Below are 24,633 nucleotides of genomic sequence, written 5' to 3'. Positions count from 1 at the left end.
GTGTAGGGTCAACACCTTACCTCTAAAATCACAAATTTAATCTTTTTTTTTCCATTTATTTTTATTAGTTGGAGGCTAATCACTTCACAACATTGCAGTGGGTTTTGTCATACACTGACATGAATCAGCCATGGAGTTACGTGTATTCCCCATCCTGATCCCCCCTTCCACCTCCCTCTCCACCCGATTCCTCTGGGTCTTCCCAGTGCACCAGGCCCGAGCACTTGTCTCATGCATCCCACCTGGGCTGGTGATTTGTTTCACTATAGATAATATACATTCTGTTCTTTCGAAACATCCCACCCTCGCCTTCTCCCACAGGGTCCAAAAGTCTGTTCTGTACATCTGTGTCTCTTTTTCTGTTTTGCGTATAGGGTTATCATTACCATCTTTCTAAATTCCATGTATGTGTTAGTATGCTGTAATGTTCTTTATCTTTCTGGCTTACTTCACTCTGTATAATGGGCTCCAGTTTCATCCATCTCATTAGAACTGATTCAAATGAATTCTTTTTAATGGCTGAGTAATATTCCATGGTGTATATGTACCACAGCTTCCTTATCCATTCGTCTGCTGATGGGCATCTAGGTTGCTTCCATGTCCTAGCTATTATAAACAGTGCTGCGATGAACATTGGGGTGCACGTGTCTCTTTCAGATCTGGTTTCCTCAGTGTGTATGCCCAGGAGTGGGATTGCTGGGTCATATGGCAGTTCTATTTCCAGTTTAAGAAATCTCCACACTGTTCTCCATAGTGGCTGTACTAGTTTGCATTCCCACCAACAGTGTAAGAGGGTTCCCTTTTCTCCACACCCTCTCCAGCATTTATTGCTTGTAGACTTTTGGATAGCAGCCATCCTGACTGGCGTGTAATGGTACCTCATTGTGGTTTTGATTTGCATTTCTCTGATAATGAGTGATGTTGAGCATCATTTCATAAAATCACATATTTAATTTTATCAAATGTGGTCAAGCACCTATATACTGGGTGATAATTTAACTATCTAACCATAAAGTAAGTTTATATAATGAGGAATAGCCACACATTTGTCTAAAGCTTAAATTACTTTGTCTTCAAAAACAATTAAGTTTTTCTAAGTACTTTCTATGTATAGACTACTAAAAATCAGAAGAAAGATTAATATCCAGCACTGTCAGAAATGTCCTCAAATTCATAAAATTGTTATGAAGATCAAGCTAGCAAAATTAAGAGATGACAGTTTGTAAATTGCCAAGTACTCCAGTAAGTGTTTCACCACTATATTTGGTGGAGACCTTTCCACAAGGAGGATCATCATCAATATCCTTAAAATTACATCTCACGTTGTCTTGAAGTTCTGGTTATTAGAGAGAAGAGACACAGAACAAGGCCCTGAAATTTTATCTTGACCAACTGGGCTACATAGCAGCTTGTTCATAGGACCTGAAATTTCAGCTGAATACTAATGCTGGTACTGTGTTGACTTTACCAAGTCAAGCTTGAACACTCAGGCTTGCAGTTCACCCACCGTACAAATTTTCTTCATTACCACCATGTCCTCACATTCTAAAAGTCTGCCTTGCAAGAAATTACACGCATCTGAACACAGTCAACAAATGAGATCTGACAAGTAAACATTTTGCAGCAATGGGATTTGAAATCTGGACTTTGATTGCCTTCAACTCCTGATGATATCATATCCAAATTCCTCATGTGATGTATTAAAAGTGTCCTTCCTCCTTGAAAAGCTATGGGGAATCAATATGGAGTGAGAATTTTTAATAAGCTGCAGCACCTCAAAGCTGAAGCACTTAGTTGAAGCTTGGCACACCATCTCTCTTAAGGTGAACCCTGAAAACTGTGAAAAGCAATCTGCTCTAAGAAGTCTGTTTCACCTGCCATTTTCCTACAGAGACTGTTAGTGACTCCCAAAGAGTAGTCTAGATAAGCATTTTCACCAGCTGGCACTCAGGAAAATCCAAGAATTGTCTTTAACATGCATAGGACAAAGGCCCCTCACAACACCCCAGTGACCATTTTCAGGGAGTTACAATAAAATCACAGTGCATCATTTGTTACAGACTTGAGCTCTCATAACTTCCATTTATACAGTAGAACTGGAGGCCTGAGAATGATGTTCTCAAGTGGTGCAGCACCATAGAGAGGTTCAAATTTAAAGTCAAAAGACATCTCTAAGTCCAAATTCTTTCTTTCTTCTTTTCATTTATTTATATTAGTTGGAGGCTAATTACTTTAAAATATTGTAGTGATTTTTGCCATACATTGATATGAATCAGCCATGGATTTACATGTGTTCCCCATCCTGAGCTCCCCTCCCACCTCTCTCCCCATCCCATCCCTCTGGGTCATTCTAGTACACCAGCCCTGAGCACTTGTCTCATGTATCCAACCTGGACTGGTGGTCTGTTTTACAATTGATAATATACATGTTTAAATGCTATTCTCACAGATCATCCCACCCTCGCCTTCTCCCACAGAGTCCAAAAGACTGTTCTGTACATCTGTGTCTCTTTTTCTGTCCTGCATACAGGGTTATCGTTACCATCTTTCTAAATTCTATATATATGCATTAGTATACTGTATTGGTGTTTTTCTTTCTGGTTTACTTCATTCTGTATAATGGGCTCCAGTTTCACCCATCTCATTAGAACTGATTCAAATGTATCCTTTTTAATGGCTGAGTAATAGTCCACTGTGTACATGTACCACAGCTTTCTTATCCATTCGTTTGCTGATGGACATCTAGGTTGCTTCCATGTCCTAGCTATTATAAACAGTGCTGCTATGAACATTGGGGTACATGTGTCTCTTTCAGTTCTGGTTTCCTTGGTGTGTATGCCCAGGAGTGGGATTGCTGGGTCATATGGCAGTTCTATTTCCAGTTTTTTAAGGAATCTCCACACTGTTTTCCATAGTGGCTGTACTAGTTCGCATTCCCACCAACAGTGTAAGAGGGTTCCCTTTTCTCCACACCCTCCAAATTCTTTCTGTTACTAGCTAGGGACTCTGGTTATCATTGGTGGTGGTGGTAGGAGATTAAACTTCCTTGGGTCTTAGTTTTTTTCCCAGTAAAAGAGGAAAAAATGCTCTGTCCAACCTACTTCAAAAAGGTATAGCAACAGTAGAAAATACATGCGTGCTCATTCTGTGAGTATAAGTGGTTGTCTTAGTTTAGATTCTCCTAGAACCAAATCCTGAGATAAGAATTTGGGGTGCAGTAAGCTCCTTGGAAGGAAAGCTATGACAAACCTAGAAAGCATATTAAAAAGCAGAGACATCACTTTGCTGACCAAGGTTCGTACAGTCAAAACTGTGGTTTTTCCTGTAGTCATGTACAGATGTGAGAGTTGCACCATAAAGAAGGCTGAGTGCTGAAGAATTGATGCTTTCAAGTGGTGGTGCTGGAAATGACTCTTGAGAGTCCCTTGGACAGCAAGGAGATCAAACCAGTCAATCCTAAGGGAAATCAGTCCTGAATATTCATTGGAAGGACTGATGCTGAAGCTGAAGCTCCAATACTTTGGCCACCTGATGCTAAGAACCGACTCATTGGAAAAGACCCTGATGCTAGAAAAGATTGAGGGCAAAAGGAGAAGGGGGCAGCAGAGGAAGAGATGGTTAGATAACATCACTGACTCAATGGACATGAATCTGAGCAAACTCTGGGAGACAGTGGAGGATAGAAGAGTCTGGCGTGCTATAGTCCGTGAGGTCACAAAGAGTCGGACATGGCTTAGTGACTGAACAACAACAATGACAACAATTTATTTGGAAGGTAATTCCAAGAAATAACAGTAGAGGAAAGGGAAAAGAGACAGTAGTGGACTTGGCTTCCATTAAATTATCATTGTGCACAACTGACTTAATCTCACTCGGGAACTCTAGGAATCCGTGTAAGACACATCTCAAGAGTTGTCTCACCTGGGACCTGGTGCTTCTGTGTGCTTACAGACCAGCTCTGTTCAGCCATTAAGGAAGGCTGTCCTAGGGGAGGGGAAATTAATTCTTGACACTTCAGCCTGTCAAATGCATGAATTGAGTGGTTTCAGAGGAATCCAGGGAAAGCCCTTAGGCAAAGAGCTGTTGGTCCTTGTGTTTGGAAGTAGCCTAAAGTGCACTCAAATGGAGAGGGCTGGGGAATATGAGCTGCATATTGACATTATACAAGAAAAAGCCCTCATGTACAGCTGAATTCATCTTTGCGATCTTCTTAGACCTTTTTCCTCCTATTCCTCAGAATTTGAGCCACCATCATGATGTTGATGAAACATTTCACCTTTGAATTTATATAAAATTTTTCAAAAAATACCTATGACCAACTCATAGTACTGTGCTGCTTATTTTGCAATTTAATGGGAATGGTACAAATGGTATATATCATTCTGAATTACTGATTTTTGTTCAACAATTACCTTTGAAATCTATTCATGTTGAAACATTTAGCATTTTCAGTTGTTTGTAGCAAGAATCAGCAACTGTTGTCTGTAAAGGGCCAGATAGTAAATATTTTAGGCCTTGAAAGTCATATAGTCTGTCATACAAGCATTTTAAGTTTTAATGTAATTAACCATCAATTTGTTTCATGGATTATGTTTTTGAGGGTTTTATAATTTATAACCCTCAAGGTGGTGTGAAAATTTTTTCAATCTTTTGTTCTGGTAGGAGAGTCCCTTCCAGGGCCCCATGTTTACAGACGGAGTCCAACTGCAGCTTCACATTTAGCTCGGAGCCTATAACCCTTACTTTCAGTCCTATGTGGGCATTGAAATCTACTGTCTGAAATGCATACCCAGCCCTCAAATTTAAGACAAACATTTATCTTAACTGTAGTTCTCCTCGATTTAGCTGTTATATATAATCATTTGTTTTATATTTTAGATTCCACACATAAGTGCTAACAAATAGTATTTGTCTTTGACTTATTTCACTAAGCTTACTACTCTATAGATCAGTCTGTGTTGTTGTAAATGGAAGAATTTCATTCTTTTTTATGGCTGAGTAATATTGCATTGCATATACATTCCACATCTTTATCCACTCATCTGTTAATGGATATATAGGTTGCTTCCATGTCTTAGCTATTGTAAATAATGTAGCATGTATGTCTTTGAATTAGTGTTTTTTTTCCCCCTTTGGATATACACCGAAAAGTGGAATTCCTGGATCATATGGTAGTTCTATTTCTTTAGAATTAATTAGCCTAATCCTGTAAACGTCCTGTGATATCTGTTTTTCTGTTCTTGCTTCTACATTTCCCATTAAAGTCGCCAGAGCTGTCACATAAGCTCTTACTATTCTCGCTCAAATTTTTTAAGTGGCCTCTTTGTTTTCAGTCTATTTTTCCTTCAGTGCATCTTTCTCTGATATGAGTGGAATTTTTAAAAAATTAAATCATTTCATGCTTAATCTCCTTCAGGAGGAGATTATAGAGTAGTCATGCTTCTATCTTAGGACCTAAAATCATCACCTAATTTCTACTTGCTGCATCTGTCAAGATGCTACCACCTATGGGCATGTTTCCTCTGTTCTTCCCTTCTTCCTCACCTAGCCTTCTTAACCACCCACAGTTTATTTATTTTTCTTCGCTCTATAATACCATAACATTTCTACATACCTCTATCATAGCTTTTACCAAAGTAATGTGTAATCAACCATGTGCTTATTTCAATCTTCATTAGACTGTAAGAACCTCAAGGTCAGAAAGATATCTTTTTTGACTTTATATCCTCATTAATTAGCTCAGTGCCTGATATTCAGTCAGCACTTAAATTGGATGACACAAATAGGCACCTTATTCCTTTAAAAACATATCATATGTGGTATATGTTATCACCTCCACTTACCTACTTCAAAAAGTCTTGATTTTCTTTTTTTTGTAGGAAATTGTTTGCAACTAAAGAGTTTTTATTCAGTCAGCAAGCCAATAATAGTGAAAGGAAAGAGAAATGAATTCACACTGCAGCCAGTAGAGAAACTGATATTATGGGTGGCCATTAATACAATTTCTTAGCCAATTCCCAGAATTTTAATCAAATTGTATAAGTAGGGACAAAGGAAAAGGGTGGTTTTGCTCTCAATATTAAAACTAAGTAAGGGCAAAGAGTTCAGATTCAGAAGAGGCCAATAAGCAGCAGCTGCCTGGGAATAACAAAAGGTGGGAAGAGGTCCAAATCTAGGAGAAAAAGAAGATGATTTTCATTTTAGGCAGAAGCCTTTAATTTTAATGATCTTTATTTATTAAAAAGATCACCTGTGGTCTTTTTAAGTAGAGTATGTGCCACTATGATTGACAGGGAGAGAAGGAAACTATAAGAGGGAATGACTTGGCTAAAGAAAATTTCAAGAGTTAAAGGTGAACTTTAAACTGGTTATTTAAAGTATTAGGGTTGAGTAAGGTTGTTATTCATAATTCTTAATAATTTATTGAAAAACAAATTATTTAGATGATGAAAAGAGCATTTAGTGTACTATCAAAAATCTGTCTGGTAGCACTTGAGACACTTTGTATGGTATCAGAAGTATTACATTCATTATAACTACTGATGTTATTGTTATTAAAAATGAAAGTCCAGGTACTAGACAAATAAGTACTATGGATGCAATGTACAGCATGATGATGCAGTTAACACTACTGTGTGGCACACAGGAAAGTTGTTAAGGTAATATATCCTAAGAATCCTCGCCACAAGGAGAATTTTATTTTTTTAATTGTATCTAAACTTAACAAAACAATAGAGACAATGGATGTTGACTAAACCTATTGTGGTCATTCCACAGTATATGTAAGTCAAACCATCATGTATATCTTCAAATTATACAGTGATACATGTTAATAATTATTTCACAATGAATGTGGAAAAAATAACATAAAAGCCTACCATGAACATTATAGTGTATTAAGCGGAATAAAAAAATCCATGAAAAGATACACATCAAATAAGTTATCAAGACCTAGAAGAGTTAATGGTACTAGATTGCCGCTACAATATATATATGACATAGCAAATACTTTGTTTCTTTCTTCAGAGAATATTTTGTGTCAGACATCTTATTTTCCACCTCTAGCAAAGAGGCCAATCACATCAACAAAGAGAAAAGACCATGAATTATACAGTTTAGAGAAAAGCTTTCATGTTTGCCACACAGGACATTATTGTCTATGAATTCAGAAAATAAAGGTTAACCCTTTTAATTCTTTTAAAGTATACTGAAAGATAATTTAAATGACGATGAAACAGACTGAGATGGCCCTCATCCTTCATTTGTTTAGTCAACAAACGTGTATTGAGTATGTTCCACATAAAATAGACCCTCAAGCCCTAAGTCTCTGCCCTTTCGGAGCACATTCTCTAGTTAGAGTGGAGGGGGTTCAGGAAATAAGGAATCTGAAGTAAGTGAAGCACGTCCAGTTCACATCCAAGCAGCCCTTCTCCCCTCGGTGCAGATGTCCCCGCCGCTGGCAGCCCTCGAGGCTCGTGTGGAGGCTCACCCCAGAGCCTGCTCTGTCTGGACAGGTGGGAGGCCAGGCATTTCTGGGAGCAGCTCTCAATAAACGGACAGAAAATTACTTCTGAAATATCCCAGCTATGTTGACTCTCAGGTGGGATAACTCCGAAGGATGTGTTCTCCCAAGGTTTTCTGAGTATGCGGGGCCCCGGTTGCCCCACAGAGTAGCTCACTTGACGGGGCGCCCCTTACTGCCTCCTGTCCTTTGCGGTCTCATCCACTCCCCGCTTCTTGCCTGTGTTTCTTTGTAGCACCTCCCAAACAACCTGTTCACACTGGACCCTTTGTCTTAGAATTTCCTAAGGTAAGCCAAACAAATCAGAAAGTCATAGGTTAAGAAAAAAAAGCAAGCAGGGAAGGGAGACATGGAGAATCGTCACTGTAAGTCCTGGTTTTATTGATGTTCTAACTGCCCGGGCACTGTGTTCCCAAATATTCCCCACCTTAATTTTAGTTTCCCCCAAAGCAATTCTAAGACAAGGATTTGATGTGAGTTATTTACTTGAGAAGTAGTTAAAGGAAGCACAGGAAAGAGAAGGAAAAACAGAAGGGAAAGAGAAATTGAGAAGGAAGGAGAGTCACTAAAAGTTATGTTACTTAGAGTGTTACCTCTCTGGGCACTTTAGGCTCTATGAATGAGGAATGGGGTAGAGCATGCTTCAGATAATATTGGGAAAGCCACTCTGGCAGCAATGGGACTGGAATTTTAATGAGGAAATGCAAATACGGATACTATTTATGTGACTATTGCGCAAATACAGGTGTGATAAGATCTTGAGCCACAGTAGCGATAAGTAAGCATCACTGAGTTTGAGGATAAAAGACTCCAACTGATGAAACTCAGTGCCTATAAGTACTTAGAGCCAAAGGAGAGAGACGCTGAAGATTCCTCCCAGATTTCTGATAAGGTATGTGGGAGAGCCAATTGCTGATATAGAGAAGTCAGTTTGCTGGGTTGTGGGTGGTGGTGATGAGCTCATGTTGGACTTACTGAGTTGGACATGTAGAAATACAACCCATCCAAGTGTGAAGGCCTTTCACCTCTTATCTATGAAAGAAAAAAAAAAAAAATGGGGGAGCAGTTTATAAATTTGAAGAAAATTATCAATAGCTTTAGTGCTTTAGAGGGAAGTCCTGTTACCACTAAAACAAACAAAATATATTCCAGGATAAACCCTATGAAATTGATAATATTTGACTGTTTTTGATCTACATAAAATATCAGTTTCATATGCTCTATCAAATATTCATAGTTCACCAGCTTTGGGAAAGAACCTTACAAGGGATCTTCCTTAGATTTCACTAAGGAAATAAAGATTATTGTGTTGAAAATAACCTTCCAAGGGAAATAAAAATTGGTGACAGAAAATTTATCAAGCCAAAATATCTTCTTTTTATCACTTCCCTTTCCTGTCTGGACAGGCCTGGGTAAGCCAGTAGAGAGCTCCGACCTGGGAGGTAAGTGGTAGTGATGGGGGGCTCTTATTGGAACTCTACTCTCAAGAACTCTGCTGGAGAAACTGGATTTTCTGTAGAAACCAGTATTCTATAGCATTTCCCCCATGGAGCAGCATCTCTTGGAACTTTAAGGCTTTGTGAAAATATCATTTATCTTTCATGTAAGTTAAGCTGAAGAATTCTTCTTTGTTAGTGAAAGGGAAGAGTAAAACATTCTTGGATTTTTCAAATAGAAGGGGAAAAAATAGGTGGAGAAATGACATTTTCCTTGGTGACTGATGCCAGGAACATTTTGTTTTGATAAGTTCAATTCTGCCACCATTATATTAGAGTCAAAATAGAGTTTTTGACTGAATTATGCATTTCTCTTCTAAGCTGCTCCTGCTGTCTGGAACTGAGATACTTCCAGTTCAAGATTATTTCTGCCTTTCAGATTTACACTGACATTAGTATAAACCAAATGAAGAAAAATGAAAATATATTCATGCAGCTGTTTCTGCATATCACCTTTAATCTTCCATGTACTTTAAAATATGTGCTTCTCAGAGGAAGAGAGAGATCTATTTTTGCTTTATGTGGGTTATAAAAGTAATTTGTTACCATGGCGATATATACTTTTTCCATCCTGTATTTTCCAAACACAGTCTTTGCTTCAAGTTTTGGGTAAACAGTCACTCTCTCTGTCCTCCATTTATAGTACAATGCCCCACTGACCACTTCAGGTCAAGTGCAAGCTAGTCTACAAGATCAAGTACCACATTTGACAGAGATTTTCATTTTTTGGTGCTTGTGTCAATATGAGCCTGTTGACAGAGTCAGAAAGAGGGCATTTTAAATTCTGAGACCCTTGATTTGGCAAGTGCTCAAGTTTAGTGTTCCAATTTCCATGACTTTTTTCCTCTCCTAAAAAAGAATCACTGCCTATTTTGAAGTGAAGTGAAGTGAAGTTGCTCAGTCATGTCCGATTCTTTGCAACCCCATGGACTGTAGCCCCCAGGCTCCTTGGTCCACGGGATTCTCCAGGCATGAATACTGGAGTAGGTTGCTATTTCCTTCTCCAGGGGAATCTTCCCAACCCAGGGCTCGAACCCGGGTCTCCCGCATTGTAGGCAGATGCTTTACTGTCTGAGCCACCAGGGAAGCCCATTTGCCTATTTTAACCCTATATAATCCCAAGTCCAACCAGTCAGCATTCAGCTATCGTTACATTCACCAGGTTGGCCATCTTTAGTGGCTATTTTTCTATTAATTCTGTAAAGTGTTAGGAACTGGCAACCTTTTAATTGTTTTGTAAGCAAAAAAAAAAAAAAAAAAAAAATCAGAGGCCTAATTATTTTCAACCTAAGGAAGTTGCAGTAGAAAAAATAAAGTAAATAGAACCTGGTGAGTCAATTTATAGGCTCAAAGGAATTAAATAAATCAACAAAGAAAGAAAATTGCCTTAAAGACAAGACAGATAAGGGAAGATGGAGAAAGTGATGTGAGATCAGAGAACCCTTTTTAGCCCAAGTTCTGAGTATATATTGCCTGTATGGTGGTGAGGGGAGGTGGGAGAGGTGGATCTGAAGGGGGACATAGAAGAGAAGTGTGTGAGGAGGCAAGGCGGCAGCAGACAAAGGATGCTGAGATAGGAGGGCAGTTTTAGTTCTGGTATTTGTTACAATAACAAATCAAATATCAGTGAGTCAAAGTGTGACAGCCCCAAGCAAAATCAAGCATCACCTATAAATTTGTCCACATAGCCTGCTTTGGATGCGACAAAAGGCAAAACACAAGAATAGATCATTTATGTATAAGTTAAATGTTTGTTGAATGTCTACCTGGGTGAGGCATCAGGTAAGCCTTGACAGAAGTAAGCAGAAGTAGAGTAATGTAAAGATGGAATAGACTGAAGCAGGCAGTTTCATGTAAACACATAGAAACTGGTTAAAAATTCAAAAGCTGTATGAGCTGTATACATGTGCTCAGCCGCCCAGTCGTGTCCGACTCTTTGCAGTCTCGTGGACTGTAGCCCCGCCAGGCTTCTCTGTCCATGGGATTTTCTAGGCAAGAATACTGGCGTCTGTTGCCATTTCCTACTGCAGGGCTTCTAGATAGCTCAGGTATATTGCACTTTGGAGGCAGTGGAATTTCCTTCTACTGTGGGGGATCGCAGACCAAGATTAGAACCAGCTTTTGAAGAACAGGCTGACAGTAGAGAGATGCAAAGAAGAGGGAAAGGAACCCCCCTTCTCCTTTGGGGACTGATGATAGAGCACACATATGAAGGAGATTGTTGATGGAACAGGATGGGTTGGACACCACGTCTCAGAATCAAGGCTGAAACAGGTTTCATACCCTCTTCTCTGAATTTCGACACTAATACCCACAGAGATCCCACTGGGCTTGAAGTACAGACTCAGAACCTTCACACCCGACCAGCTGGATAAATGAGGACCTCAAGATTGCCATAAACACCCATTTGGAGACAGAAAATAAAGTAGAGTAATTAGTGCAAGTGAAGAGATAGTGCATGTTTGACAGAGTGCAGAATATGCAAAAGGAAATGTGATATATGTTCTGGCTTTTGGCACCACCAGCAGAAGCACCAAAAAAAAAAAAAAAAACGTATTTCAACAGATGCTGATTTCTAACAAAATTCGCCACTGCCCTTTCCTTTATGAGGAGTATGGGCATCAGAGATGCTGCATTTTACCTTCAGTATTCTCCTAGATAGACAGCAAAGATTTGGGGTTTTATTCTTAATAGATGGAAGTAGAAACAAAAGAAAAAGGGAGCATATATTCCCTCTCTCCCCTCAGGCCTGCCCAAAGCCAAACACTGTGGAAGTTTCTTCCCGTGTTCCACATAATTTCACAATAATCCAGTGATATAGGTATAGTTGACTCCATTATACAGATTCTGTATTCCTGACCGTTCATTGGAAGAACTGATGCTGAAGCTGAAACTCCAATATTTTGGCCACCTGATGTGAAGAACTGACTCATTGGGAAAAACCCTGATGCTGGGAAAGATTGAGGGCAGGAGGAGAAGAGGATGACAGAGGATGAGATTGTTGGATGGCATCACTGACTCAATGAACATGAGTTTGAGCAAGCTCTGGGAGTTAGTGATGGACAGGGAAGCCTGGTGTGCTATAGCCCATGGGGTCGCAAAGAGTAGGACATGACTGAGTGACTGAACTGAACTGATTATACAGATAAATAAACTGAAACTTCAGGATTAAGATAAAGGAATTTAGCCAAGGTCAAATAAATCAGTGAGCAGGCCCGAGATCTGAATCCCTATCTATAACTCCAAAGCCCACATTCTAGACATACATACAAATTACAGTCATCCAACTGAAGTTAGGCAACACATTGGAAACTATGAGAGGTTAATCTACAAAAGATCATGGCAAGGCTAAGAAATTAAATTTATTTTTAGGCAACCCAGAGCTTTTGGAACATTTCGTTTGATCAAGGAAGTTGTACAACATGGCATAATTTAATTTGGGGTAAGATTCAGCTTAGAATGTATATAATAATGTGAAAATAAGCAACTTGGCATTGAAAAGTTTTTTTGAATAAATAAAGGACATTCACTACTGCAGGTTGGCAGGAGGTGGCTGATTCAGGCTGGGCTTGGCTGAATGGTTCTTCTTCAGACTGAGGCTCCTGACACCTCTGTTTCTTACTGTACATCTGTAGGCTGAGGTAGGATGGCTCTGTTCCATGTGTTTCTCATCCTTTTTGTACCAGTGGTTTAGACAAGAAATGTTGTTCTCATTGTGATGGGTGTGGTTCAAGGCAGCAAGCAGAAACCCACTGGCCTCTTAAGGTGCAGGACCAGATCTGACTCACTCATCACTGACACTTCACTCTATTGGATAAAGCCAGCTTAACTCAGCTTAACTCAAAGCCAGAGGGCAGGGAAATATATTCCACCCTTTTCCTGGGAGAAACTTAAAGGTCACATGGCCAAGGGTGTGAATGTAAGGAGGACTGAAGAACTGAGCAGATAATGAAATCATCCCCATCCGATAATCATTATGAATCCCCAGTGTGTAAGTACTGGGTAAGTTCTCAGTTTATAGCTTCTATTAGAGAGATTGTTACTTTCAGTTAAACTCAATGTTAATAATAGAACAAGAATAGTAAAATCCAATTTTCTGCACTTGGGTCTTGATTTTATATCCTCAACTGTAAAACAAAAAGTTTTGGCAACCTCTGTGGTCGCTTCTAACTCTGTGATTCTAGGTTTTTATTATTCTCCCTCATCCTGTTGCTTTAATTTATAACAAATACAAGTGTAGTCAAATGAAATTTCTACTCTAATGTATATTCTATAACAAACTAACAGAGAAATACTTCAGAAATTTTTCAATACTGTAATATTCAAAAACTCCAAAGATATGCTCAAATTTCATTTTGATTTGAAAATTTGAGCTGTAATCATCACAGAATAATCACAGCTAAAACCTTTGAGTCACCTGTGTCTAATACATATTTAATATCTTCTTTATGTGGAGGAAAAAATACAGATGGAATATCATTATTACAAAGCCCAACAGTTCAAAAGTTCTCTTTTAACAAAAGTGGAGAGACCTTTTGAGCATTACTTGAAATTGGGCAACCTCAGTATGAGTCTTTTTACATCTCCGGACTCCTTCCTTCTCCCAAGCCCTCTCCTTTACAGCAAGGATTATTTTTTCTTGGGATGTATCTGACATGTGGGGACACAGAAGCAATGGATAGAAGCCAGGGGCAGGGCTTGTGAGGGAAGTGATTAGCAGCTGTTGCTTCATGAGGCTTCAGTGACAGGGAGGGCTGAAACAGCTGTCTACCGCCTGCCCCACTTCTTGTTCCAGCTCCTAAGTCCCTTCAAGGCTGCTCCCCTATTTTCTTCCATTTTCTCTTAATTTTTACTTACTTGGTTGGTAATATGGCATTTCACTTGAGCTCTCATGAATGGATATTTTGCTCATATATCACCTTCTTGTATATTACCCAAGTCCTTTAGCTTTCTGGGGTTACTATATCCTTTAAGGTTGAATTAAAACTGATTCATACCCATAACATACATGGGGGAACCCAGCATAATTGCACCAACTCCAGGGGTTCATGGGGTTCTGATTTCCTCCCAGCCACTCTGGCTTTGAGTCTCCACTGCCACTGAACCTTCGAGCTCCTTGAGCCCCCACCTCTAGGATATGCCTTCCTTTCCACACCATGTCGACCTGCTGACCCTCCCTCTGTCCTTCTCTCCTCCCCGAATTTCCACAGACACAAGGATGGGGATTAAGTAAACTTTGCAAATGCTGGGAAGATGGAGGAAAAACTCTGTAATTATAAGTCCCTCAGCTGTCCTCTGTGGCCAGGTCTTTCTCATGGGGAATATTTCCACTCCATCTCCTGGTTCTCTCATGAAGCTCCTCTATGCAGTGTACCTTGGCTGCCTCTCAGAAGACAACAGTAGGCTCCTGGCTACTACACGGAACAACTGTCAGTAGACATTACCCTACACCAAATTCCAAGGGACTTTATGTACACACAGACCATAAAGTACTTTACTAAACCAAAGTTTTTTCTTCTAGAACGATTCACACCTATTTCAGCAGCACAAAGCCTTGATGAGGCAGTATTTCCTTAATCTTGGTTGACTTGAATGCTTTGGTGGGACTGTCTTCTTTGAGTGTGGACACTGTCAATGCTACCAATAGCCAGTCATCACCTCATACCAACGTTCACAGCAGGAGTGGCTGCAACCTTTTGTTTTCATTATTGTTTTGAAAAAAAGTTTTTATTTCTTATACAAATTAATATGACACTTAAGATACAGAAAAAATTGGTGAAAAGCATTCCAGATGAGTAGAACAAGTTGCCATAGTCCAGTAGAGGCAGGGATGCTGGGGTAATGCTATAGAAGCAATCCAGTTTTTGTAGGAGCTCATGGCCTACAGATGATGAGGGTGAGAAGAGTCTGGACGTGTACTCTGGATCTGGCTACAGGGAGCCTGGATGAAAGGCATTTGGGCTTTTCTTTGTGAATGATTCCTGTCACTCACAAAACCAGTGATCACTCAAGCCAATGATAGTTTTTCAGTAGAAACTTTGACCTTTACCATTTTGCCTTAGGGAAATATTTCATGAATAGGATGGAGTCAACGGTGCTGGCCAAGTGGGAAAAGAGAGACAGAAAAATCCATAAAAAGACTGTTGCAGACATTTCTTTGTATGCATTGTGTGTATAATAAATACAGTTTCTTTTAATACGTCAGTTATGTGCTGGGAATCTATAAAGGACGTGGAGCCTTTTGGTTTATTGTTTATTGTTTCAGTGAATATCCTGTGGGTTGAAAAAGTCAGTGTGATTATTTTGGGTGGTAATTCTCAAAGAAAACCTGATAAGAAATTTAGCAGTTAGAAAGAGTTTTTCTACTCATATATGGCAATCAAAATACTTTGGTGTTTTCTATGCAGCATTAAATTTGACTTCAACAGAAGTAAGGTGCACATTTGCAAGTGTTTGTATCACAGTTACAGCGTGGGTATCTGAGCCCCTCAAGGTGGGCCCGGCCAATACAAAGATCAGAACCGACTTTCCTTTAGAACCATCTCCCAACAAACACTGTAACCTTGAGTTTTGTGAATAGTTAGATTGTCTTCCAGAGGAATGGAATTTGCTCAAGTCAGAGTCACCAATTCCATCTAGAAGTCAGCCTCCAAATCTGTCATGCATGCACATGTGGTCTGCAGTTTGGGGAGAAGGGGAACGGCAGAGGATTTTAGAACGTGTACACTTTCTACTTCACACTTTTCTGTAATTGTTTTCATTTCTTCACATGCATAAATTGATTTTATAGTAAACATAATATCAAAACAAATAAGCAAAGCAAGTCATCCCAGGGTACAATGTTATTCCTACTGCTTAATGGTGACTTGACTGGGGCATCTAAAATTAAGTTGAGAAACTAAAGTGTAACAGCTGTCTCAGACTTCTGGTTCAGTTCCGTTGAACTATCTGAAAGTAGAGTGGAGGTTAGTAAGAATTAAGGGAAATTACATCTAATACAGCATGTGGAGCTTCAGTCTATATTCTTAGGTCTATTTCATTTCTCTAAAGAGACTACCTGCTAAGATAAATCAGCTTTAGTAGTTTAATACAATTAGGATGAAGTCAGAGTTTGAGCTGCCTGTAACAAATTCTCCTTTAGCATTAGAGTGTTGAATCTACATGTTGGGTTCTGGCCCACACAGAGAACCCTAGGAAAAAGGAAAAAGTTAGCGGCATAGTTACTAGATATTAGTGAGGGATTTATTACATACTTGTTTTTATCTAAGCCCTGCGATTGGCTTTACTTATGTGAACAAATTAATACTCACTGATATTCATTGTATAGATAAAGAACTGAGTACAGAGAGGTTGGGTTATTTGTCAGAAATCATGGGCTAAGTGATGGAGTCATTTCTTAGAAAGCTTTTTGTTTCTGAAGTCTTGCTTTCACCCCATACAATATGTTCCTCCTGATTAAGGTATAATCAATCCCTTGTGATTTATCTGAAGTAATTGAGTGTGTATAGCTCAGAAAAGGCAAAGCCAGGATGGTGGGCACTGCATCCCTTTCCTGCCAACGCTCAACTTGGCAACATTATTCCTAGAGTTTGGACTTCAGGATGATAAAGCAGTCACCAAGTGAGGTTTATTTATTTACTTTTAATGAACTGGTGCAATTGCTCAGACTGATCAGTAAGTAAACATCCTGCCAGAGAGAGACGCAGACAGAGAGAAGCAATGAAATTTTAAAATTGCTTGATATGATTTTGGTTGGCAACCCTGGGAGGAAGCCCTTTTCCGGTCAAGTTCTGATTATGATTACTATGCAGTTGTTTGCCCGCCTTTCTTGCAGTGCTCGCTCCTCTTTGGGTTCAGAAGTAATCACTTTGCTGCATTTAAAGTGAGGAGAATGACTACCAGAAAAATTCCATATGAATGAATATAAGTGAATACATTCTATCAGCAAAACAGGAGTGTTGAATTGGTGACTTGCAAATGAAAGACAAGCAAATCAACATGGTGGGCAGAGTAGCCATCCAGACCTAATCTTCAACAAGAATGTGCTTTCCTTCTGAGTCCCTTCTCCTCACAGCCTCCATCCCATGTTGCCTGGATGATGACTGACTCAGCTTTGGTCCCACAATGGCCTGGTCTCCGTGGCCAGGGCAGAGATTTGCAGCAATCATTGTACCTCAAGAGAATGGAGATGGAAGTGTTTTTTTCCCCTAAATTACTTGGAAAATTGCCTCCATTTCCTTTTTCATTTTTGCTATAGCAGGGCTGGCCCTTAGCTGCAAGGGTCTAACCCACCTAGGCCATTACTGGGTGACTTCTGCAGGGCGATTTCTAAAAGGCCATTTTGTAGTCACTGCTGCCTAGTTTAGCTGCTGGAATATTGCAGCTTTGAACTTTCTTAGTTTTTCTTCTCACTGAAAGCCCAAGCTACTTGTTAGATTTCAAAAGGATTCAGCATATGCCAAATGATAAATGGGGAGCATGATGAAAAAATTAGCTGCTCCATATTTACAAACTTGAATACGCTCAGTTCATATGTGTTTTTCATGTTATGTTTTCTGTGAAGAGAGTCCTTGATCCCCTTAAATAAAGGGTCCTCCCTAAGGAGAGCAGGCTAAGCTTTCAGGTAAGATCCCCTTGAAGCTATTGATATTGATTCAGTTGCATATGCAAATTTCTAAAGATCTAACACATTGACTATAATATATATTGAGTGCCTACTTTGTTCCACATGCTCTACTTATTTCACGAAATTTTGAAAGGAATCTTATGGTCAGGCGTTTTCCTTATGGTTTTGTAGATGCCTAACTCTGGATCATATCTTTATTGATGCCAAGATGGTACCCAGTTTATTCACATCTTTATTTCCAGGAGAAAACACAGATCTTGCTCAGGACAAGTAGTTAATGAATGTTCGATGAATAAACTCTGACCCTCAGTGGATGTTTGTTAACCGTTGAGCTGAACTACAGTACTTGAAACTGAGGATCGGAAAAGTCAAGTGTCACACCTAGACCACAGAGTCATTAAATAGTGGGTCAAAATTCAAACCAATCCTGAACCCTTGTTTAAGAACCATCTATTCAGGCCTGAACTGTCAAGAAGCCCTCTCACAGATCATTCATCCTGCTTCTCTCAATACCTCTGTGAGGAGGACCATTATCGATGGATTACCAAGCCTGTATGTATTCTCTGGGACACACTGCCTCCCATCTCACAAATCTGGTTCTCCCTGGTGCCAAAGCAGGAACCATTCCCAATCTGGGGACCCTCGCAGAAGTGACTGATTTATTTTATTTCTGACAGGACAGAGGTGGGGAAGAACATTTATCTTCTGTGACAGAGGGACAGTTGACCACTGTGTTCTCCCTTCCTTGCCTTCGGCAGACAAAACAATGTGACAGCTCTGAGTACACAGAAAGCTAATCCATGGTGGGGTGGAGGCCTTGACTGGGATTAGCTAAAATGTTCTCCTTGGAAGGAAACTGTATCCTTAGGTCCCAGTGAAACGGGAGCTGAGCTGTGCATTTGTTTAGGCATTTGATCAAGAAGTGGAGAACAGACTAGCCAGAGAGAAAGTCAGCAAGTGACAAAGGCTACAGGAATTCTGGCTCACAAGAAAATTTGGTAGGAAATGCAAATGCCTGAAACAAGCAGATTCCAAGGCAAGAGAAAAATCAAGAATGAGGAGGAATGTGGAAGATTAGGGAGTGACTGAAAATGTCAATGTTAGTCAATGGAGTTCTGTGATAGACAGATCGTCCTATGATTTTCAGACTTAGGTCCTGACTTATCCAAGTCAATATATATAACTCTTGGAATGTTTAATTCTTCTAATGAATTGATTTCATTTAAAACATATATGAAAGTGAAAGTTGCATCCAACTCTTTGTGACCCCATGGACTATACAGTCCATGGAATTCTCCAGGCCAGAATACTGGAGTGGGTGGCCATTCCCTTCTCCAGGGGATCTTCCCAAACCAGGAATCGAACCGGAGTCTTCTGCATTTCAGGCAGATTCTTACCAACTGAACTATCAGGGAAGCTATATATATACATATATAATATTGAGGGGAAAATAGAGCTAATCAGTTAAGCTTTTTTACTCTAATATTTGGTTTCTAATCATTGGACCAAAAGTCCCGTGTTTTAGTACAAAATCTTCCCTTGCCTATAGAAGGTCTTTTGGTCTCTAAATTCAGCTCAGCTCCTGAGATGGTGGTGTAGCACCCTGGAGCCTGTGTCTTTGGGTTCTTAACTTGCCTCTAAGCACCATCTATCTGTCTGATCTTGGGCATGATTCTTAGCTTTTTTTCTGTGTCTTGGGCTCCCTGTTTCTAAAATGAAAAGGATAGTGGTAGCTACCTCATTATTTATCTGTAAGAATGTCATGTGTCACAACACATAAAGCATGTTGATCAGAGCACAGCGCAACAAACGTGTCACAATGGGGAGACCAGAGCTCGCATTGCTCCATCCCCTAGTTGTCCTGAGGATCAATCAACTGAAAGAATGCATTTGGAGAACATTCAGTGTGTATATAATGCGCATATGTGCTTAAGTAAATGAGAAGCATTCTTGTCATTACCAAGTAATTTTGCTTTTTTTTTTGGTCTGCTTGCTGATTTTCCTCAAATTGCTTGATGAATGTGCAATTCTCCCTAAAGAAACAGGGCCCTTATGTCAGGATCTCTGTTTAGAATTTCTTTTGTATTCTTTAACATCATTTGACAATGTTTGTAACATTGGGCTGTTTTCAAAGCCCTTTCAGAGACATCTCCCTTGCTGCACTGGAAATGATGCCTGCTACAATTCTCCCTTTGCAGATGAAGGAACTGGGGCTCAAGGAAGTGAATTTTCCTGCAGCCCAAGGAGGGAAGGGGGTGTGTAACAGGCAGATCTATGTTATGAACCTAGCTTTCCATTCCATGGTCCCTGTTGTCTCCACCTTAACTGGGCCTCTTGTCCCCATCCCTCAGTCCTTTCAGTCTGGACTGCTCACTGGGCTCACGAGCTGTTCCAGGGCACTTCTCAGCCAGGCAGGAGTCTAGACCCACCTTGTGACTAACTGGGGGAGTCTCCCCGAGCCCCTCATTCCTCACCCGCCTATTTCCCTCCAGTGGGGGCTGACCCTGGTGTTCACCTCCCCAGGCGCTGTGCACGGTCACGTGGGGCCGCCCAGGAAAGACCGAGGACTCAGAGCAGCAGGTCCATCAACCTCTTTTTAAAGCGCCGCCTTTGCTGAATGATTGCAATAATTGCACCGCCATCTCTGCTGTGTGAAGCTGCCCTCCAAGGGCAGCAGGTCAGCAGCTAATCAGCTGTCCTCTGCACCTCAGAGGCATTTGAGCAGCCTGCCACGGCGGCAGCGTTCAGCTGCCTGCACGCGGGGCTCGGACCCATGTCCGCATCTGTATTCCCAGCCAGGCGCGCGCAGCTCGGTGGAGGTGAGGGTCAGGACGCTCCCGCGCTCTCAAATCACTCCACAGCAATACTCTTTATAGATCCTATTATTGTCAGTAGAAAACAAGTTTGAGGCCTGTATGTGATCAGGGCATATGGCCAGCTGGAGGCATTTGAAGAAAATATCTTTTTACATTTCCTTTTATTGAATTCGGAGAATTTGTGGTTTAATGCCGTTTCATACTGCATTTCAATACAGCAAAACTTGGCCGAAAGATTTTTTTGTAAAGCTACAGATGGATCGTGTAACGCTTTGATTAAATAGTTGTTAGTGAGTCACATTTCCCTGAACTCATCCAGGGCTTTTCTCTTACGATGGTAATTCTCACCTTTGATTTCATTCTTTTATGAAGGAAGACAGAAGGGAAATGAAATACAATTTAACGAGTTTTTTTAAAACTCATCCAATATGCAAAAAGAGAAACCTAGAGGAAGTACAAAAAATCAGCTGGCTTACTGCCAAGCTTTCTAGGCATGAGGTTTTTAAAAATAAGATCTAAAATCACTGTTTATAAAATTAATACATTGATTTTCTGATTAAAATGTAACCAACCTTCAAAACCATTTCTCCTCTTTATCCCTAAGACACTCTTTCATTCTGTGTGCATAAGGCAATGTATCAGGAACTTGTCAGTGATAGCATGTTGCTTCCCTTGTTCTTCTAATGAAAGGATATTTAATAGTGTATTGTTGTATCACTTTTATTGTGTTTATGATTTTGCTTTATCTTTTCTGGAAACTCAACTGCACAGGCCTGGAGAGCAGAGATCATGTGTTTGGCATCTTCCATACTCCCCCTACTTTGTAACGGGACTGTATCTCCCAGGTAGGAGGCAGGAGATAGGCAGAGGTGTTCTAAGTCCAGAAAGGCCCTACCACACAGAGTGCAAAACTGTGTGACTTGTACTGAAACACAGCTATTTAGTACTTTAACATACCGGATGAGTAGTGTATAGGGTTTTTGAAACAGGAAATGGGAAAAAAAAAATGTAGAGAAAGAGGGTCTATTTTTTTCCTATGGGATCCCCAGAGACAGTTGATCTAGATGGTGTTTCTTCCCATCTGTGGTGAGACTGCTAGCTACTTACCAAAATCTATTTCCTCTCCTTCCCAGCACTCAGCCAGAACTCATTTTCCAGTTGCCCTTACAGTTTGGTGTGGCCAAATTATGTTCATAGCGAATGGAATATGAGGAGAAGTGACATTTATCCTATCCTGTCCTGTCCCTGCCTAAGGCCTGGCATAAAAATCTCCTACACATGTTCTTCCATATTCTCCCCATTTTTTGCTGACTTTGAAAGACATCTGTCAGAAATGACAGTCATTACTAGCCTGGTGCCCTGAATGTCTGTGTGGAACAGACTGACCCCCACTGACCTGAACCACTCTGAGACGCCCTAACTGTCGTAAATGAGAAGTTCCTGTTATTTGGAGGCATTACATGCTGGGCCTATTTGTTACTGCCGTTTCACATACTCTAATACACTTGCACCTGTTGGGTCAGGATAAATGCTACATCTAGCTGAAAAATGAGAGCTCAATGGAATTAGATTCTCAGTAACATTGGTAGAACATATCCAGAGAGACAGATCAGATAATGCTGATATGATACTACAGGTTCTGCCCTACATAACTAATAAGAACCTTCTGTATAGCACAGGAAACTTCTACTCAATACTCTGTAATGACATATATAGGAAAAGAATCTAAAAAAGCGTGGCTATATGTATAACTGATTCACTTTGCCGTACAGCAGAAACTAGCACATTATAAATCAGCTACACTCTAATAAAAACAAATAAAAAAAAATAAGGTTCTACCTTTACTGTAGCATTTTGCAAAGTGCTATTCAACAAACATCCAGAACAAACTCATTGGGCCATCAGTTCAGTTCAGTCGCTCAGTCGTGTCTGACTCTTTGCGACCACATGGACTGCAGCACGCCAGACCTCCCTGTCCATAACCAACTTCCGGAGTTTACTCAAATTCATGTCCATTGACTCGGTGATGCCATCCAACCATCGACTTCCAAATACTCACTGCCAAATTAATGATGATGGTTGAAAAAAGCAACACTCTAGACTTCAACAAGAAGAACAAAATGGCTCCCAAATGAATACATGCACCATCTGGGATACTGCATGGGAATAGGAAAGGATTTTGGGAGGCTCAGAACATCTTTGACACTTCTGTGTGTATATGTGTCAGTGTTTGAGTGTATGTATATGTATGCTCAAAGCCTTAGACTTCTTTCCCTTACTTTTCTTACCATTGCTTTTGGTATCAGCCCTCTGTGATGGCCTTCTCCCAGGTAGTATGCCTAAGGGAAGCAAGGGTTGCATATTAACTATTATAATACATCCAGTAAAAGCAGAAGGTAGGACTCAAGAAGTTATGTGCAGCCATTTTTTGTTGTTGTTGTGGAGGATGTGGAATTTGCGTAGCTAAGATGGGCTTCCTGGGTAGCTCAGTGCTAAAGAATCTGCCTGCCAATGCAGGAGATGTAGGAGACGTGGTTTCAATCCTTGGGTTCAATCCTTCGATCCTTGGGTCAGGACAACCTCCTGGAAGAGGAAATGGCAACCCACTCCAGTGTTTTTGCCTGAAAAATCCCATGGACAGAGGAGCCTGATGGGCTATAGTCTATGGGGTTACAAAGAATCAAATAGGAGTGAGCACTTAGCACCTAAGATTTATTTAGTGCATTTGTTTGTTTTTTCTAAAAACATCTGAAGTTTTCTGCTTTCTAACTTTGTACTTTTAACCTAGAGAATTATAGTTTTCACGCAAGGCCCAATATAATGATTCACTGTCATGTCTAGGTTTATTTGGCTAGTTATGAGATCTAGAGGCAATTCAAGATTTTCATTTTTATTGCTATACATAAAAATCTGATTAGCAAGTACTTTTCAGTGATCTCATTGTCTTTCAGAATCACCTCTGCTTTCCTACATTTGAAATTATGCACTAATTTTTAAAGGAGCCTGCTTTTTTGGGGTCTCTTTCAAGCTCTCTGTTGGTCTATTGATGGGAAATTCCCAGGAATTTTTTTTTCTTTGCTTCTGATTGGCTAAAGAAATGAGTGAGGGTTTCTGATATGCACACGTGTTAATCTTAAGCTTTATTAATTTGAAAGTTAAAGTTAAAAACAATGCCAAGCAAGTGTTTCTTTTCTTCTTTTTAACTGGGGCTAAGTCTTTAAAAGAGAGGGAGGCTCAAGAGGGAGGGGATATATGTACACATGTGGCTGATTCATATTGTTTTACAGTAGAAAATAACACAACACTATAAAGCAATTATACTCCAATAAAAAATATTCTATCCTTCAAAAAACTTAATGAACTATCTGGCAGCACCACACTCACTTTTCTTCCTGCAGTATTTGGATCGGAGTAGTGGTTGATCCCTTGGAAGGCTGGTGAGCTTCTCTGACAGAGAACCTGCCACTTGTTCACTGTACATAGAGGCACTTACATAGGTTGCTTCATTTATGTATGATATTTTTTTGGTCTGTGTACATATTTGAATTTGCAACCTTGGATTTAATTGTTAAACTGTGACTCTGCCTTTGTATTTCAAAATGTATATAATTGAGAAACCAATTAGAATAAATCTGTATATCTGAAGAAGATTTTAGTCTGTTATTCATATATTCTAGGTGGTTCAGCACCAGAAAAAAAGCTCTATGCCATTCATTTATGGAAGAGAGTATAAAAACTCAAAATAAAATATTAACCATGTTTTAAAAGACCAAGAAGTGTTTAGTCAAGCATTGCAAGAAGCATTAACATGGGAAATATATCATTGTAATTCATTATATTGACAGATGAAAAGAGGAAAAATAACCCTAATCATTTTAATAGGTACTGAAAAGGAATTTGACAAAATTTAAAACCTATTCATGATTTCAAAAAACAAAAAAAAAGATTATTCTCATATTAATATAGAATAAAATTTCTTTAACTCCATAAAAAATATGTACCAGAAATCCAGAACTGATAGCACCTTAAATGGTGAAATGATAGGTGTGTTCTTCTTAGGTTCAAAAGTAAGATAAGGAAGCCTGTTGTCACTGTCAGTAGTCAAAATTGTGTGAAAAGTCCTAGCTGTGCAATGAAATAAGGAAGAGAATGAATCTGCACAAATATTGGCAA

This window comes from Dama dama, chromosome 30, assembly GCF_033118175.1.
Source record: "Dama dama isolate Ldn47 chromosome 30, ASM3311817v1, whole genome shotgun sequence".
In the NCBI taxonomy this organism is placed as follows: Eukaryota; Metazoa; Chordata; class Mammalia; order Artiodactyla; family Cervidae; genus Dama; species Dama dama.
This window is presented reverse-complemented; position numbering follows the sequence as displayed.